Here is a 16,341-nt window from a genome sequence, read left to right on the forward strand (position 1 = left end):
CCAGAGGTGTTTCAGCAAATTTATTAGGATTGGACTGTAAAAATGGAAAACATTTTTTTTTTTGCCAATAATATGTAGTTTCAGCTTAAATTTTTTATTCTCACAAGTACTATAGGAGAAAAACCACCCTAACGTTTGTAGAGCATTTTCTCCTGAGTACAGCAAATACCCATATGTGGCTATAAGCTGCTGTTTGGCGACACAGCTGGGCTCCGAAGGGAAAGTGATCCATTTGGCTTTTGATGCACATATATTGCTGAATTGGATTCTGGGGGCTATGTCGCATTTGCAGAGCCCCTGAAGTACCAGTACAGTAGAAATTACCCAGGTGTGATCCCATTTTGGAGACTATACCCCTCAAATAATTAAATTAGGGGTGTAGTGAACATTTTGACCCCTCAGGTGTTTTATAGATTTTATTAGAATTGGGCCGTGAAAATAAAAAAATTGCATTTTTCAAATAATATGTAGTTTTAGTCCATAATTTTTCATTTTCACAAAGAATACAGGAAAACAGGAACACAAAATTTGTTACACAATTGCTCCTGAGTAAGGAAATGGCTGTAAACTGCTGTTTGGACACACGGCAAGGATCTAAAGGGAAATAGCGCAATTAAATTTTTGGAGGGAAGATTTTACAAAATTGTTTTTTGACGCCATGTTGCATTCAGCTGAGGTACCAGTAAAGTGAAAACCCCCGAGAAGTGACCCCATTTGGGAGTAGTGAGCATTTTGACCCCATACGTGTTTTGCAGAAATTAGTACACAATGTATATTGCAGATTGAAAATTGACATTTTATCACAGATATACTATTTCAGTGCCCAATATGTTGTGCTCAGCTTGCACCACTGGGGACACACACATGATACATTTTTAAGCGGGTCCTCCGGAGTACAGTAATACCCCATATGTGATCATAAACTGCTGTTTGGGCACACTGCCAGGCTCGGAAGTACCGCCATTTGGCTTTTGGAGAGCGGATTTTGCTTGGTAGTAGTTTTGTTTAGGGTTTTACTGGAATTTCAGTTTATAATGTGGGAGCATATGTAAGCTTAGTGGAGTATATCAGCGCATAATAAGGTGGTGTAATAATGGGGTAAATAAATAATAAAATGAGTAATCCATGGATATTTACGTACGCTTTGAACCAAGCCTTTTTGCACAGGCCAGTTTTTTTGGGGCAAGTGTCGCATTTATAAAGGGTTCCATGGAATTGTACAAAAAATCTGCACCCCAGTATTGCCTAATCTTTGACTTCCTCACTAGCCTCATATGCAGAGCAAGACCCTAAAATGCCATAGTCTCTGCTGCATCTACGGGGTCCACCTATGGGGCCTAGCAGATTATGACGTGGGGTTTTAGGTGAAGAACTGCTGGACATATAAATTAGTCTGGGCCGTTGTTTTTCATCATTGCGTTCCGAGAGTAAATGTGATTTGTGATCAGTTTTTGTTCAATTTTTTTGAGAGGTGAGGAGACCAAAAACAGCAGTTCTTTATAATTATTTTACGGCCTTCACCATGCAGTATAAATAACATGTTTACTTAAGGCCCCATGCACACGACAGCAAAAAACCTCAGTTTTTGCGGACCGCAACTGCGGTCCGCAAAAACGGAGCCATTCACTTTCATTGAACACTGACACCTTTCCGTAGCACTACGGAAGAGTGTCAGTGCCGTGCAAATGTTCCGGGAATTATGGAACATGTCCGTTCTTTCGCATTTTGCGGGCCGTGCTCCCATACCTTGTATGGGAGCACGGCCCGAAAATGCGGCTGTCAGTCAGCGGCCGGCCGTGCCCGCAATCGCGGGCCGCGATTGCGGGCACGGTCGTGTTCATGGGGCCTTATTCTGCAGTTTGATACAATTGCGGCGATACCAAATTGATATAGTTTTACTATTTTTACACAATAAAAAGACTTTCTTCTACATAGAATAATGTTTTGGTGTCACCATATTCTGAGAGGCATAATTTTTTTTTTTTGTCGACAGAGCAGTGTGAGGGCTTGTTTTTTTTTTTGCGTGACAAACTGTAGTTTTTATTGGCACCATTTTGGGGTACTTGCGACTTTTTATAGAGTTTTTTATTCCATTTTTTTGCAGACAAGGTGACCAAAAAAGGAAATTCTGCCATTGCTTTTTATTTAAATTTTTTACGGTGTTCACCATGCGGGATAAATAATGATATTTTTATCGTTTAGGCCGATACTAATGCAGTGTTACCTATTATGTATAATAATAATTTTTTTCAGGGAAACAGGGTGATTATTGTTTTTATTACTTAAAACTTTCATTTATTTCTTTTTCGAAATCATTTTTTTTTTAAACTTTTTTTACACTTACTAGGAGACATGAAGGCCTGATCTTCTGATCCCCTGTACAATACACTGCACTACTTATGTAGTGCATTGTATTGTAACTAATTTTTCAACTCCCAGTCAATCTATTAGGTCCTGCCTTCGGCAGGGCATAATAGGCTTCCGCATATGGCCGACCAGGAGGCCATTGTTAAGCTTCCTGGTTACCATAGCAACCATGGGCACCCCGCGATTGCGAGTGGGGGAGGGCTATGGATTTCAGAGGGATCCCCCTCCCTCTGTGGCAACTGCTTAAATGCCACAGTTGTTATTTACCGCGCCATTTAGAGGGTTGAACGGCGACGATTGGAGATAACTGTGATCTCCGCCGTTGCAGTGGTATGTCGGATGTATATACAGCTCCTGTGCCCGCTTCATCCTCAGGGCGTAACTGTACGCTCATTTGCTTAAGGCATGGTTAAAATGGGCATACAGTTACACCCATATGCGGGAAGGGGTTAATGGCCCTTAAATAAAAAATAAATAAAAATAATAATACTGAAATAGCATTATCAACTTGTTAGCATCCAGCAGCCAATCCATACAACGTTCAGCCAGCGACGTACCTCCAATGGAGTTATAGCACGCAGCTGCTATAGGGCCCGTGCGCTGGAGGTGCTTGGGGCTGAATGGCTTTGCGCCCTGTCTTGCCCCATTAATGGCGCCCGACAACTGCCCCCCTATGCATCACGTCCCCTGCTTCCGCCTGGCTGGCTGTCTATTTCTCTGTTCAGCAAATTTAGCTGGTCAATAAGCAGAGGGGTTGGCTCTCCTCATTATCTAGCCAAGTCTTGTGACATTTGTGTCCCACCCCGGGCCTTCACGCCGCACGCTCCTCTCTGCTGCAGCCATGACAAGAATGACTGTCTACACTGCAGGAGAACGAGCTGAGTGGTAAGTGCATGGGACGCACTTGGCTCAAGACTGTATCTTGCTGTTTTCAAGTTTTTTGTTTTTCTTAAATTATTATGATTTTTTACTTTTTTTTGGGTTGTGCAAGGGGAATGGGTTGTAGCATGGGAAGGGGCCCTCTTCTAACTTTTGATATGGGGCCCTCCGATTTCTCTTTATGTCCTTGCGTACACCCTTTTAATCATAGTAGACATATTTCATATGTAATATTCACTTTATAGCATAGTCTTATTTAGTTGGAATAATCAGAAAATCCTGATAAAAGTCACAATCACAAAAATAGGGTAAGAATGTTATTAGTGCTGTATAAATGAAAGGAAACACCATCATAAACAGAAGTTCCCATTGTAATTATTCATTAGGGAGTCATTTGGTCTCTCATAGCTGTGTTGGCTTTGGCTTGAAGACGATACACAAGATCTCCACTCTCTTAAAGCGAACCTATAATACAGGGGCGAGTCTGGTGTATTCATGATCAGCTACAAGCTCCGCCCTCTTTCCGCTCACTCTGCCCACTCTTCGCTGATTGACAGTGGTCTCCCTATGCACAGTGACTGTAATATCTATCTGTCTATTGAAATTTATCATGTAATATTTGTTGGCCTTCTACATACAAATACAGGACCCAGCTGTGATACATTTATATTTCTATCACAGATACATGTAACACATTTTGCTTTATAAAATGATTTAGATAGATAGATAGATAGATAGATAGATAGATAGATAGATAGATAGATAGATAGATACTAAACTGATAACGCCCTAGCCCTCATAATATATATATATACCTACACAAGTTTTCACAAAACTGTAGCCCCAGCAAGCTGGTAAAATGGAAGCACATTACCACATATTGTCATGATCTAAACATTTTATGGGTTATTGGTAAATTACAAAGGTAACTTGTGTAACCCCCCCTTTTATGTACAAGTGAATGGTCCACTGCTCGCTCTCCTTGTATTACTCCCCTCATCTCTTATAGATTGCGAGCTTATGGGCAGGCTCATTTCTCCTTTAGTTTCATTGTTGGTAGCATATTTTAGTAATTTTGTATAATTACTGCTTTCCAGTGGTGAAGTTATAGGGGGTGCAGAGCTACATGTCGCAACTGGGCCCCTACTCTTCAGACTGCCATAGATGCCCCCAATTCTACCTAGAAACACAGCAGCGCTATATGAGGGCAATGTGCAGGCGGAATAACTTTTCATGCTAACTATTTAGTGATCATGATATATAGAGCTATATAAGTACTGTATATAAATTATTGGATCATTTTGAAGTACATATAGATTCTACATACATTAGCCATTACAAACAGGCACCTGTTATTAGAAATGATGCTTCTCCTGCCACTTACATCTCGCTGCCCTATACCCTGTGCTTCCTAAAAAGTGGTTAGTAAAACCAAGTGGTAATATAGGAATGTAAAAAAAGAGAAAAAAAGTTAACATCCTCTGAATTCTTTGCTGCCCACTGAACTGTGTAGGCAGGTGCCCGCATTGTTCTGAGATACATGGTTATATATTGCTATTGCCCACATTGTCTTTATTGTAAGCGTAAACCTGATCACTACCTACCTACTCATTTTACAAGTCAATGTCAAGGTATTTATTCTTGAAAAGTCCAAACTATCATACATACTCTGCAAGTCATACACAAAAAGTCGCTGTAAGCAGCAGCTGCTATATGTAATATTCACAAGAATACAAAGGCTGTTGTACATATTGCCCGTGTTATACAGACGTAAATATAAAGAGGTAAAAAGATACTGTAGGAACTGATGACTAAGCATCCTACATATTGATCCTTGTGGTATGTGTGACCGTCATTTACTGGTATATGGCATTGTGCAATGAGTAACTTACTTTTGAGCATAATAACCCACTTTATTCAACTCTATCTAAAAAAAAAAATCTAACTATTTAGTTACAATTTTTTATTCATATGCAATAGTTCTTTTATAGGTTTTACTATTAGAATTTACCATCTTTAAGTTTAGGGCTCCTTTAAATTTCACTTTTTTTTTTGCTCCATATACTGACCCTGTGCCTCGCCACAAAATACCAGTACTTATCAGGATGATGTTGTGATTTATTTTCCATGATCTCTTCTAATGCCCTGTCGTTTATCACTGGACAAACTGATCACCACCAGTTCTATCCACATGCCAGGAAATGCTAACCCAGGCTGCCCACACAATACTACATGTAAGTGGCTAAAGACTACCACAGTGAGGTATGAAAGATTGGGACACAATGACTTGTCCAGGATAAAAGCTTAGTTCAATATGTGACTCCAACTGGATATTGCAGCAATGTGAAACTGCAAATTAAGAGCTATGATAGAGGAGCAAGCCTGTGTGACTGTATCGATAAATGTATATACACTATATGTAGAGGAGCTGAATTCATTTCTTGTGCATGTCGTAGAAGAGTTAAGATAACTAAATAGGTGGAGCTGGTTAACCCGTAGTCTTATGGAAAACCACAGATTACACATCGTGATACAATGGTGAGTTATGCCAAATGACATACTCAGCTCTGCTACACCTGTACATAAACATATTCTTATAAAAGTAGCAGTCTTACAAATCACCATTTATTCCTTATAGATTTGTAGTATTTTATCAATTTTCATTGTTAAATTTGATATAAAGGACTTTAAATAATAATAATAATAATAATAATAATAATAATTAATAGCAACAACAATATTAATCATAATAATAGTCATTAGTGGAGCTCTCATACATTAATAACAATAAAATGTATATATTATAATACATGAGTCATTATTATAGCTCAAACTAATACACAATAATCTTATAAAACAGTACAACACGTTGTAACATACAAACATACTACGATGCTAGTCATATCTAAGAAAGAAGAACAGATACACATAATGAAGAACAGGAACACATAATTGTATAGGCATAGCAATAAGTGCATAGAAATAAAGGAAGAATGGGCACACAGATACAGAACCATATCCTTAGTCACCAGGAGAGACCGGTACAGCGTACTGGCAGCCTGAATATGACAGATATGAAAATAACACTAATGTGGACGGGACGCTCTCCCCGTCATATCACTATGAGAGACCTAGATACCCTCCTGTAGGCACTGGCACACCTACCCAAAACCATATCCACATGAAAAACTCAGGTGCCACCTATATTAGAATGATCCCAATCCAGCTAGTAGTGACTCTATACATGGTATATATACATGAAAGAAGAAATGCTTGTGTTAGCCAACACATCGATATCGTTCTCAACAGACAAGCACAAGGACAGTGTCTACATGTGATACTTATTATAGCTAAGTAAAATAAAAGAGATGCCAACTACCCACATACAACCCAAAGGACCATCAATAAGCAGGGAGCCTAAATGCAGACTCATCACTAATCCTATATAGTGAAACAACTACTAATACATCTGCGTGGACTCTTCGCATTAACATTATAATGGCCATAATATAGATGTGAACATAGAGAGGTACAGAATCAGGAGCGAGCCTTTCCTATGGAGAGCCTAGAGCTGGCTGCATGCTACCTATGCTTCACTCACAGATACATATGCAGATGTTTGACTCATAGACTTGGGTTTCCAATGACATGTCTGCATGCTGGATGAACATTATGGATGATTTCCATGAATAAAGATGAGGCTCACATGCTTGGAGAAGGCGATCAATGCTGAACATACATTATTGCATGCATTGTGTGCTAGACATTAGAGCGCAGCACTCACCTGCAGGCAGGGCCAGTCTGATCACACTCTGCACTGATGAGACAGATCGCATATAGCAGCACTCCCCCCTGCACCGCAGAGACAACACAGGACCCCCACACCTTACCGCAGACTCACACACAGCACCCTGCTGCAGGCGCTCATTCACACACAGCACCCTGCTGCAGGCGCTCACTCACACACAGCACCCTGCTGCAGGCGCTCACTCACACACAGGCTCCAAGGCACAAAGAGAGAGAGAGAGATAGTAGGCAGTGATGTCCCTGTCAGGCTCCCAGCATCAGTGTGTGAGATGTGAGCAGGAGCAATGCTCTGTCTACTCCGCTATCCCTGTGTGTATATGTCTGTCCCCTCTCTGTGTGTTGTATGCGTCTATCTCCTCATTACTGGGATGTGTGTGTGTGTGACCAGCTCCCTTCCCCCAAAACCAGCTGCTTCCCCATAGCAGCAAGAAGCCGCTACTGTTTAGGACCAATACAGGGGGGCGATTAACCCATTCCGTCTTGACTAAGAGAAGTCTGATCACACAGCATCAGTTCCGTCATCCATATCCCCTCATAGAGAGAACTGCACACCCGCAGCTCCGTCATCCGTGCCCCTACCCGGAGACCTGCCCAGCAACACTTCAGTCATTCATACTCACAGGGTAAGAGCTGCAAAAAGCCACTTCTGTCATTCACACTTCCATAGGAGCACGACTTCAGTTTGGCTTGGTTTACCCATCGAGATTTTCGCTACAGTTCAACCGTAGATGACCGGTCATGGAGATGATTACTGTCAAAAGGCAACGTGATCAGATCGGATAAATAATTTTACAGGTTTTTTTTTTTAATAAAATGTTTCCATAGTGATCGCAGCTATTGGTATTACCGTTTAGCAGCGTTTTCTTTCAACACGCTTTTAGGTGTAAATGAGCGTTTTAGAAAATCATCCCCATAATCATAGCCTACATCATACTGGCATATAAAACATGGAACTTGTCACTGACGTCAATAATACTTCTCTGGAAACATCGAAATCTATAGTGTTATTCCTACCTTTATACTCCATAGACATCACATAACTTTTGGATTTCATACACAGCATTGCGTTCACTGTGAATACTGCTATTACAACTGATGTATTCTTACCATTCATACTTTTCGGGGAAGGATCACATTTTTCATTAGAAGAACGAAAGCGAAAAAGCGGAAACATATGGCCACAGAGAGATTTGCATACCACCTGTGTTTTTCATAGTTCCATGAAAAGACCTGCACATCACGTCCGTCAGTCCGATAGTAACACCTGCGGTCCACTTCTGTGATTTCTACTCTTAGAAGGACTGTCACACTACTACTTCTGTTAGTCACACTTAAGGAAGGCCTGCGCATCACTTCAGTCATTCATACTTCTAGAAAAGATCTTTCTATTACTTCTGTGATTTATAGTCCCATAGAAAGATCTTGCCTCAATTATTCACAATCCAGAAGAAGACCAGTAAAGACTATACTATACTCCCTTAGGAAATTGCTTTCATTATTTATAATTCCATCTGCACACCATGTATGCAATATGGCCCCCACCCCGCCTAAAATATCTGCACACCCACTGTCATTTGCAGTCCTATGGAAAAACCTATTTGCATAGCAAATCCTTCACATTACTTCTGTCAGTTATTCTGAACATTACTCATTTATATTCCCATATCAAGTCCTGTACATGACTAATGTAAACTCCAAATTAAAGACCTGCACAACTCTTTAATAATTCTAGCTCCAATATAAAGACCTGCACATCACTTTACTCTTATCTGCTCCAATATAAAGACCTGCACATCACTTTACTCTTATCTGCTCCAATATAAAGACCTGCACATCACTTTACTCATATCTGCTCAAATATAAAGACCTACTCATCACTTTACTCATATCTGCTCCAATATAAAGACCTACTCATCACTTTACTCATATCTGCTCCAATATAAAGACCTGCACATCACTTTACTCTTATCTGCTCAAATATAAAGACCTACTCATCACTTTACTCATATCTGCTCCAATATAAAGACCTACTCATCACTTTACTCATATCTGCTCCAATATAAAGACCTACTCATCACTTTACTCATATCTGCTCCAATATAAAGACCTGCACATCACCTTACTCATATCTGCTCCAATATAAAGACCTGCACATCACTTCACTCATATCTGCTCCAATATAAAGACCTGCACATCACCTTACTCATATCTGCTCCAATATAAAGACCTGCACATCACCTTACTCATATATGCTCCAATACAAAGACCTGCACATCACTTTACTCATATCTGCTCCAATATAAAGACCTACTCATCACTTTACTCATATCTGCTCCAATATAAAGACCTACTCATCACTTTACTCATATCTGCTCCAATATAAAGACCTGCACATCACTTTACTCTTATCTGCTCAAATATAAAGACCTACTCATCACTTTACTCATATCTGCTCCAATATAAAGACCTACTCATCACTTTACTCATATCTGCTCCAATATAAAGACCTACTCATCACTTTACTCATATCTGCTCCAATATAAAGACCTGCACATCACCTTACTCATATCTGCTCCAATATAAAGACCTGCACATCACTTCACTCATATCTGCTCCAATATAAAGACCTGCACATCACCTTACTCATATCTGCTCCAATATAAAGACCTGCACATCACCTTACTCATATATGCTCCAATACAAAGACCTGCACATCACTTTACTCATAACTGCTCCAATATAAAGACCTGCACATCACTTTACCTGCTCCAATATAAAGACCTGCACATCACCTTACTCATATCTGCTCCAATATAAAGACCTGCACATCACCTTACTCATATCTGCTCCAATATAAAGACCTGCACATCACTTTACTCATATCTGCTCCAATATAAAGACCTCCACATCACTTTACTCATATCTGCTCCAATATAAAGACCTGCACATCACCTTACTCATATCTGCTCCAATATAAAGACCTGCACATCACTTTACTCATATCTGCTCCAATATAAAGACCTCCACATCACTTTACTCATATATGCTCCAATATAAAGACCTGCACATCACTTTACTCATATCTGCTCCAATATAAAGACCTGCACATCACCTTACTCATATCTGCTCCAATATAAAGACCTGCACATCACTTTACTCATATCTGCTCCAATATAAAGACCTCCACATCACTTTACTCATATATGCTCCAATATAAAGACCTGCACATCACTTTACTCATAACTGCTCCAATATAAAGACCTGCACATCACTTTACCTGCTCCAATATAAAGACCTGCACATTACATTACTCATATCAGCTTCAATATTGTTTGGAGCATATATGAGTAATGTAATGTGCAGGTCTTTATATTGGAGCAGATATGAGTAAAGTGATGTGCAGGTCTTTATATTGGAGCAGATATGAGTAAAGGGATGTGCAGGTCTTTATATTGGAGCAGATATGAGTAAAGGGATGTGCAGGTCTTTATATTGGAGCAGATATGAGTAAAGTGATGTGCAGGTCTTTTAATTGGAGCGTATATGAGTAAAGTGATGTGGAGGTCTTTAAAGACCTTCACATCACTTTACTCATATCTGCTCCAATATAAATACCTACACATTACTTTACTCATATCTGCTCCAATATAAAGACCTGCACATCCCTTTACTCATATCTGCTCCAATATAAAGACATGCCCATCACTTTACTTATATCGGTTTCAGTATAAATACCTTCACATCACTTTATTTATAACTGCTCCAAAATAAAGACCTAGGCCTGCATATCACTTTACTTATACAGCACATGCTCCAATATAAAGACCTGCACATTACTTTATTCATATTTGCTCCACTATAAAGACCTGCACATCACTTTACTCATATCTGTTCCAAAATAAAGAGCTGCACATTACTTTACTTATATCTGTTTCAGTATAAAAACCTTCACATCACTTTACTCATATCTGCTCCAATATAAAGACCTTCACATCACTTTACTCATATCTGCTCCAATATAAAGACCTGCACATCACTTTACTCATATCTGCTCCAATATAAAGACCTACTCATCACTTTACTCATATCTGCTCCAATATAAAGACCTTCACATCACTTTAATCATATCTGCCCCAATATAAAGACCTGCACATCACTTTATTCATATCTGCCCCAATATAAAGACCTGCACATCACTTTATTCATATATGCTCCAATATAAAGACCTTCACATCACTGGTTTTTATATATGCTCCAATATAAAGATCTGCACATCACTTTACTCATATCTGCTCCAAAATAAAGACCTTCAGATCACTTTACTCATATCTGCTGCAACACAAAGACCTGCACATAACTTTACCCATATCTGCTCCAATATAAAGACCTGCACATCACTTTACTCATATCTGCTGCAACACAAAGACCTGCACATAACTTTACTCATATCTGCTCCAATATAAAGACCTGCACATCACTTTACTCATATCTGCTCCAATATAAAGACCTGCACATCACTTTACTCATATCTGCTCCAATATAAAGATCTGCACATCACTTTACTTATATCAGCTCCAATATAAAGATCTGCACATCACTTTACTTATATCAGCTCCAATATAAAGATCTGCACATGATTTTACTCACATCTGCTCCAATATAAAGAGCTGTACATCACTATTTTCATGTCTGCTTCATTATAAAGACCTGCACATAACTTTATTCATATCTGCTCCAAAATAAAAACTTGCATATCACTGTTTTCATATCTGCTCCAATATAAAGACATGCACATCACTGTTTTCATATCTGCTCCAATAAAAAGACGTGCACATCACTTTACTTATATCTGCTCCAATATAAAGACCTGCACTTTACTTATATCTGCTCCATTATAAAGACCTGCACATAAATTTACTTGTATCTGCTCCAATATAAAGAACTGCACATTGCTTTACTCATACTTACTCCAAAACAAAGACCTGCAGACCACTGTATTCATATCTGCTCCAATATAAAGACCTGAACATCACTGTTTTAATATCTGCTCCAATATGAAGACCTGCACATTCATTTACTCATATCTACTACAATATAAAAATCTGCACATCACTTTACTCATATCTGCTAAAATATAAAGACCTGCAGACAGGGCCGGACTGGCCATCTGGCAGCTCTGGCAAATACCAGATGGGCCAGTGAACAGTGGACCGCCTGATGGCCACCCAAACAATCAGTATCTGACAGTGTCTGTGTCCTGCTGCCCCCCTGAGGGGCGACGGCCCCACTGAAACTAGCTGCCACCACCCCCTTCTGCACTAATTGTACATGCCTTACAATGACATTGATTGGCAGTGCAGAATGACTTGTCCCGCCAATAATCGCCTTTCAACGAGACTAGCGGCGCGATTACATAATTGCACAGCTTCCGTTGTTGAAAGGCGCTGATTGGCGGGGTAAGTCATTTTGCCCTGCAGACCTGCTCAGAAGAGAGCAGGCCTGCATTGACACAGGACGGCGTAGGAACGGGATCAAGATGAGTATGTAAAGTTTTTTTTATCCACTTAAAAGTGTGAGTGGCATTATCTACAGGGGGAGCTATATGTGGGACAGTATCTACAGGGGAGGCTCTATGTGGGGCACAGTCTACAGGGGGGCTGTATGTGGGACACTAAGAGGGGTTAAATGTGGGGCACTATATATAGGGGTAGCTATATGTATTGCACAATCTACAGGGGGGCTATATGTGGGACACCATATACAGGGGGGCTATATATGGGACACCATATAAACGGGGGCTATATGTGGGTCACTATCTACAGGGGTGCTATATCTGGGACACCATATACAGGGGGGCTATATGTGGGACACCATATGGGGCACTATCTACAGGGGAGGCTATATGTGGGACACTATAGGGGATGTTATATATGTGGGTCACAATCTATAGGGGAGGCTATATGTGGGACACTATCTACAGGGGGGCTGTATGTGGGGCACTATATACAGGGGGCGCTATATGTGGGGCCCAAACTACAGGGCAGGCTATATGTGGGTCACTATCTACAGGGGGGCTATATGTGGGACAACATATACATGGGGGCTATACGTAGGGCACCATCTACAGGGGGCTCTATGTGGGGCACTATATACAATGGGCGCTATATGTGGGGAGCTATCTACAGGGGGCTTTATGAGGGGCACTATCTACAGAGGGCCCTATGGGGGGCACTATCTACAAGGGGCTCTATGAGGGTCACTATCTATGGGGAGCACTGTTTGTGTGGGACACAGTGTATGGTGCTATTATAATCAGGGACTCAGTGTATGGTGCTATTATAATCAGAGGCACAGTTTATGCTGCTATTATAATCAGGGACACAGTGTATGGTGCTATTATAATCAGGGACACAGTGTATGGTACTATTACTGTATAATCAGGGACACAGTGTACGGTGCGATTATAATCAGGGACACAGTGTATGGTGCTATTATAATCAGGGACACCGTTTATGGTGCTATAATAATTAGAGGTGCAGTGTATGGAAGTATTATATTTAGGGGTACAGTGTGTGTCACCATGAGAATTTTATCTTTGTTTATAGGCGCAGAAATATTTGACTAGTGAGTAGCTGAAGACATCTGAGCTGCAAACTCTACTGAAATGGGCTGTGGCCGGGAGAAGTCATCATAGAGGTGTGGACCGGATGGAAAAGAAAAGAGAAAAAGAACAACTAGAATCTGAGATTGTCACCAGTGAGTCACTTAAAGAGAACCTTTCACCTGCTCATAAATGTGCAGCTGAGTGCAGCATGTAACAGGCAGGGCTGCACAAACTCTGATGCACTTTAAAAAAAAACTATCCTCCTCCGTTATTTAGATATCGGTGCCGTTATGTTTGGTGCCCGATATTTAAATAACCCCCTGAACTGCCAATGGGGAGTGTAATTGGCAAGGGGGCATGTAACATTGCTGTGACACTGTCCAATCAGCTACGGACAGTGTAACAGCGAGAGCTGAAGAGAGAAGGGCATATGTGCGTGCATGCGCAGCTCGGAGCTGTGCGAGCATGCGCACGCGCGCTCTCACTCTTCAGCTCTCGGCAGACAGGGACAAGACTGTGTAATCTTTTGCGAGAGATCACACAGTCTTGTCCTTGTCTGACGAGAGCTGAAGAGTGAGTGAGTGCGTGCGCGCACCCGCACAGCTCCGATGCCACTGCCGAAGATACTCCCACCACCATGGAATTCACATTCTACTTATCCTCTTAGGTTCTGTGGTGACGGCTGAGCTGCGCATGCATGCGCACATGCTCTTCCTCTCTCCAGCTCTTGCTGTGATATTGTCCATAGCTGATTGGACAGTGTCACAGCGATGTTACATGCCCCCTTGCCAATTACACGCCCCATTGACCATTCAGGGGGTTATTTAAATATCGGGTGCCAAATACAATGCCACGATATCTAAATAATGGAGAATGACAGGAACATTTTTTTATAGTGAGAGAAGGTTTGTACATCCCTGCCTATTACATGCTGCACTCAACTGCACATGTATGAGGAGGTGAAAGGTTCTCTTTAATATAAATGTTTATTTTGCCTCTAATCAGTACTATAGTTACTGTATAATCTGCAGCGAGATGATGGGTGGTATGATTTTTTTTTGGGGTGAAACTGCAACTCCCAGCATATCCTTACCATTGTTCGGTCCATGCTGGGAGCTGTAGTTTTATGCCATACAAACCTATACGGCAGGAGTTGCACTAAATTGAGCTGTATTTGTGCTGGGGCTGTATTTATGTACTGAGCTTTGTTCTGGTACTGTATATATGTACTGAGCTTTGTTCTGGTACAGTATATATGTACTGAGCTTGGTTCTAGTGTTGTATATATGTACTGAGCTTTGTTCCGGTGCTGTATATATGTACTGAGCTTGGTTCTGGTGCTGTATATATGTACTGAGCTTGGTTCTGGTATTGTATTTATGTAATAAGTTTGTTTCTGGTGTTGTATTTATGTGTTGAGCTTTGTTCTGGTGCTGTATATGTGTACTGAGCTTGGTTCTAGTGCTTTATATATGTACTGAAATTGGTTCTGGTGCTGTATTTATATACTGAGCTTGGTTCTGGTGCTGTATTTATGTACTGAAATTGGTTCTCGTGCTGTATATATGTATTGAGCATTGTTCTGGTGCTGTATATTTGTACTGGGCTTGGTTCTGCTGTTGTATATATGTACTGAGCTTTGTTCTGGTGCTGTGTATATATATATATATATATATACATATATATATGTACTGAGCTATGTTCTGGTGTTGTATAAATGTACTGAGCTTGGTTCCGGTATTATATTTATTTGCTAAGCTTTGTTCTAGTGTTGTATATATGTACTGAGCTTTGTTCTGGTGCTGTATATATGTACTGAGCTTGGTTCTGGTGTTGTATTTATGTACTAAGCTTTGTTCTGGTGCTTTATATATGTACTGAGCTTGCTTCTGGTGTTGTATATATGTACTGAGCTTGGTTCTGGTATTGTATTTATGTACTAAGTTTAAAATCTGGTGTTGTATTTATGCATTGAGCTTTGTTCTGGTGCTGTATATGTGTACTGAGCTTGGTTTTAGTGCTGTATTTATATACTGAGCTTTGTTCTGGTGCTGTATTTATGTACTGAGCTTGGTACTCGTGCTGTATATATGTATGCTTTGTTCTTGTGCTCTATATGTGTACTGGGCTTTGTTCTGGTGCTCTATATGTGTACTGGGCTTGTTCTGGTGTTGTGTATATGTACTGAACTTTGTTCTGGTGCTGCTCTATATATGTACTGAGCTTGGTTTTGGTGTTGTATAAATGTACTGAGCTGCTTGGTTTCAGTGTTGTATTTATATGCTAAGCTTGATTCTGGTGCTGTATATATGTATTGAGCTTGTTTCTGGTGTTGTATTTGTATGCTGAGCTTTGTTCTAGGGTTGTATATATGTACTGAGCTTTGTACTGGTGCTGTATATATGTACTGAGCTTTGTTCTGGTATTGTATTTATGTACTGAGCTTTGTTATGGTGTTGTATTTATGTACTGAGCTTTGTTCTGGTACTGTATATATGCCCTGAGCTTGTTAAGTAGCACTGCAGAAATGAAGTATAGTACAGGCTGGACCCGGCAGAATGCCATAGAGGGAGGCCACCATGATCAGGGATGTTAGGAAGGGAAGGAGTTAAGGAGTTAGGGGTGTGGTTAGGAGGGGGCGTATGTGAGGGGGGCGAGGTCAGGTTACTTAAGGGTAGGAGAGA

General features: G+C 40.5%; 1 protein-coding gene across 2 annotated transcripts in view; it reads right to left on the reverse strand.

Moving 5' to 3' along the window:
* ASIC1 (acid sensing ion channel subunit 1) overlaps positions 1-7,757 on the reverse strand; it is a 223,280-nt gene extending 215,523 nt beyond the window's left edge. The window contains exon 1 of one of the 2 annotated variants that reach the window (XM_075851808.1): positions 7,674-7,757. The gene's annotated coding sequence lies outside the window, so the exon portion shown is untranslated. The other variant, XM_075851807.1, reaches the window with a different exon arrangement.
* Positions 7,758-16,341: the final 8,584 nt, after the last annotated feature.

Source organism: Rhinoderma darwinii, chromosome 2 (genome assembly GCF_050947455.1).
Source record: "Rhinoderma darwinii isolate aRhiDar2 chromosome 2, aRhiDar2.hap1, whole genome shotgun sequence".
Lineage (NCBI taxonomy): Eukaryota > Metazoa > Chordata > Amphibia > Anura > Rhinodermatidae > Rhinoderma > Rhinoderma darwinii.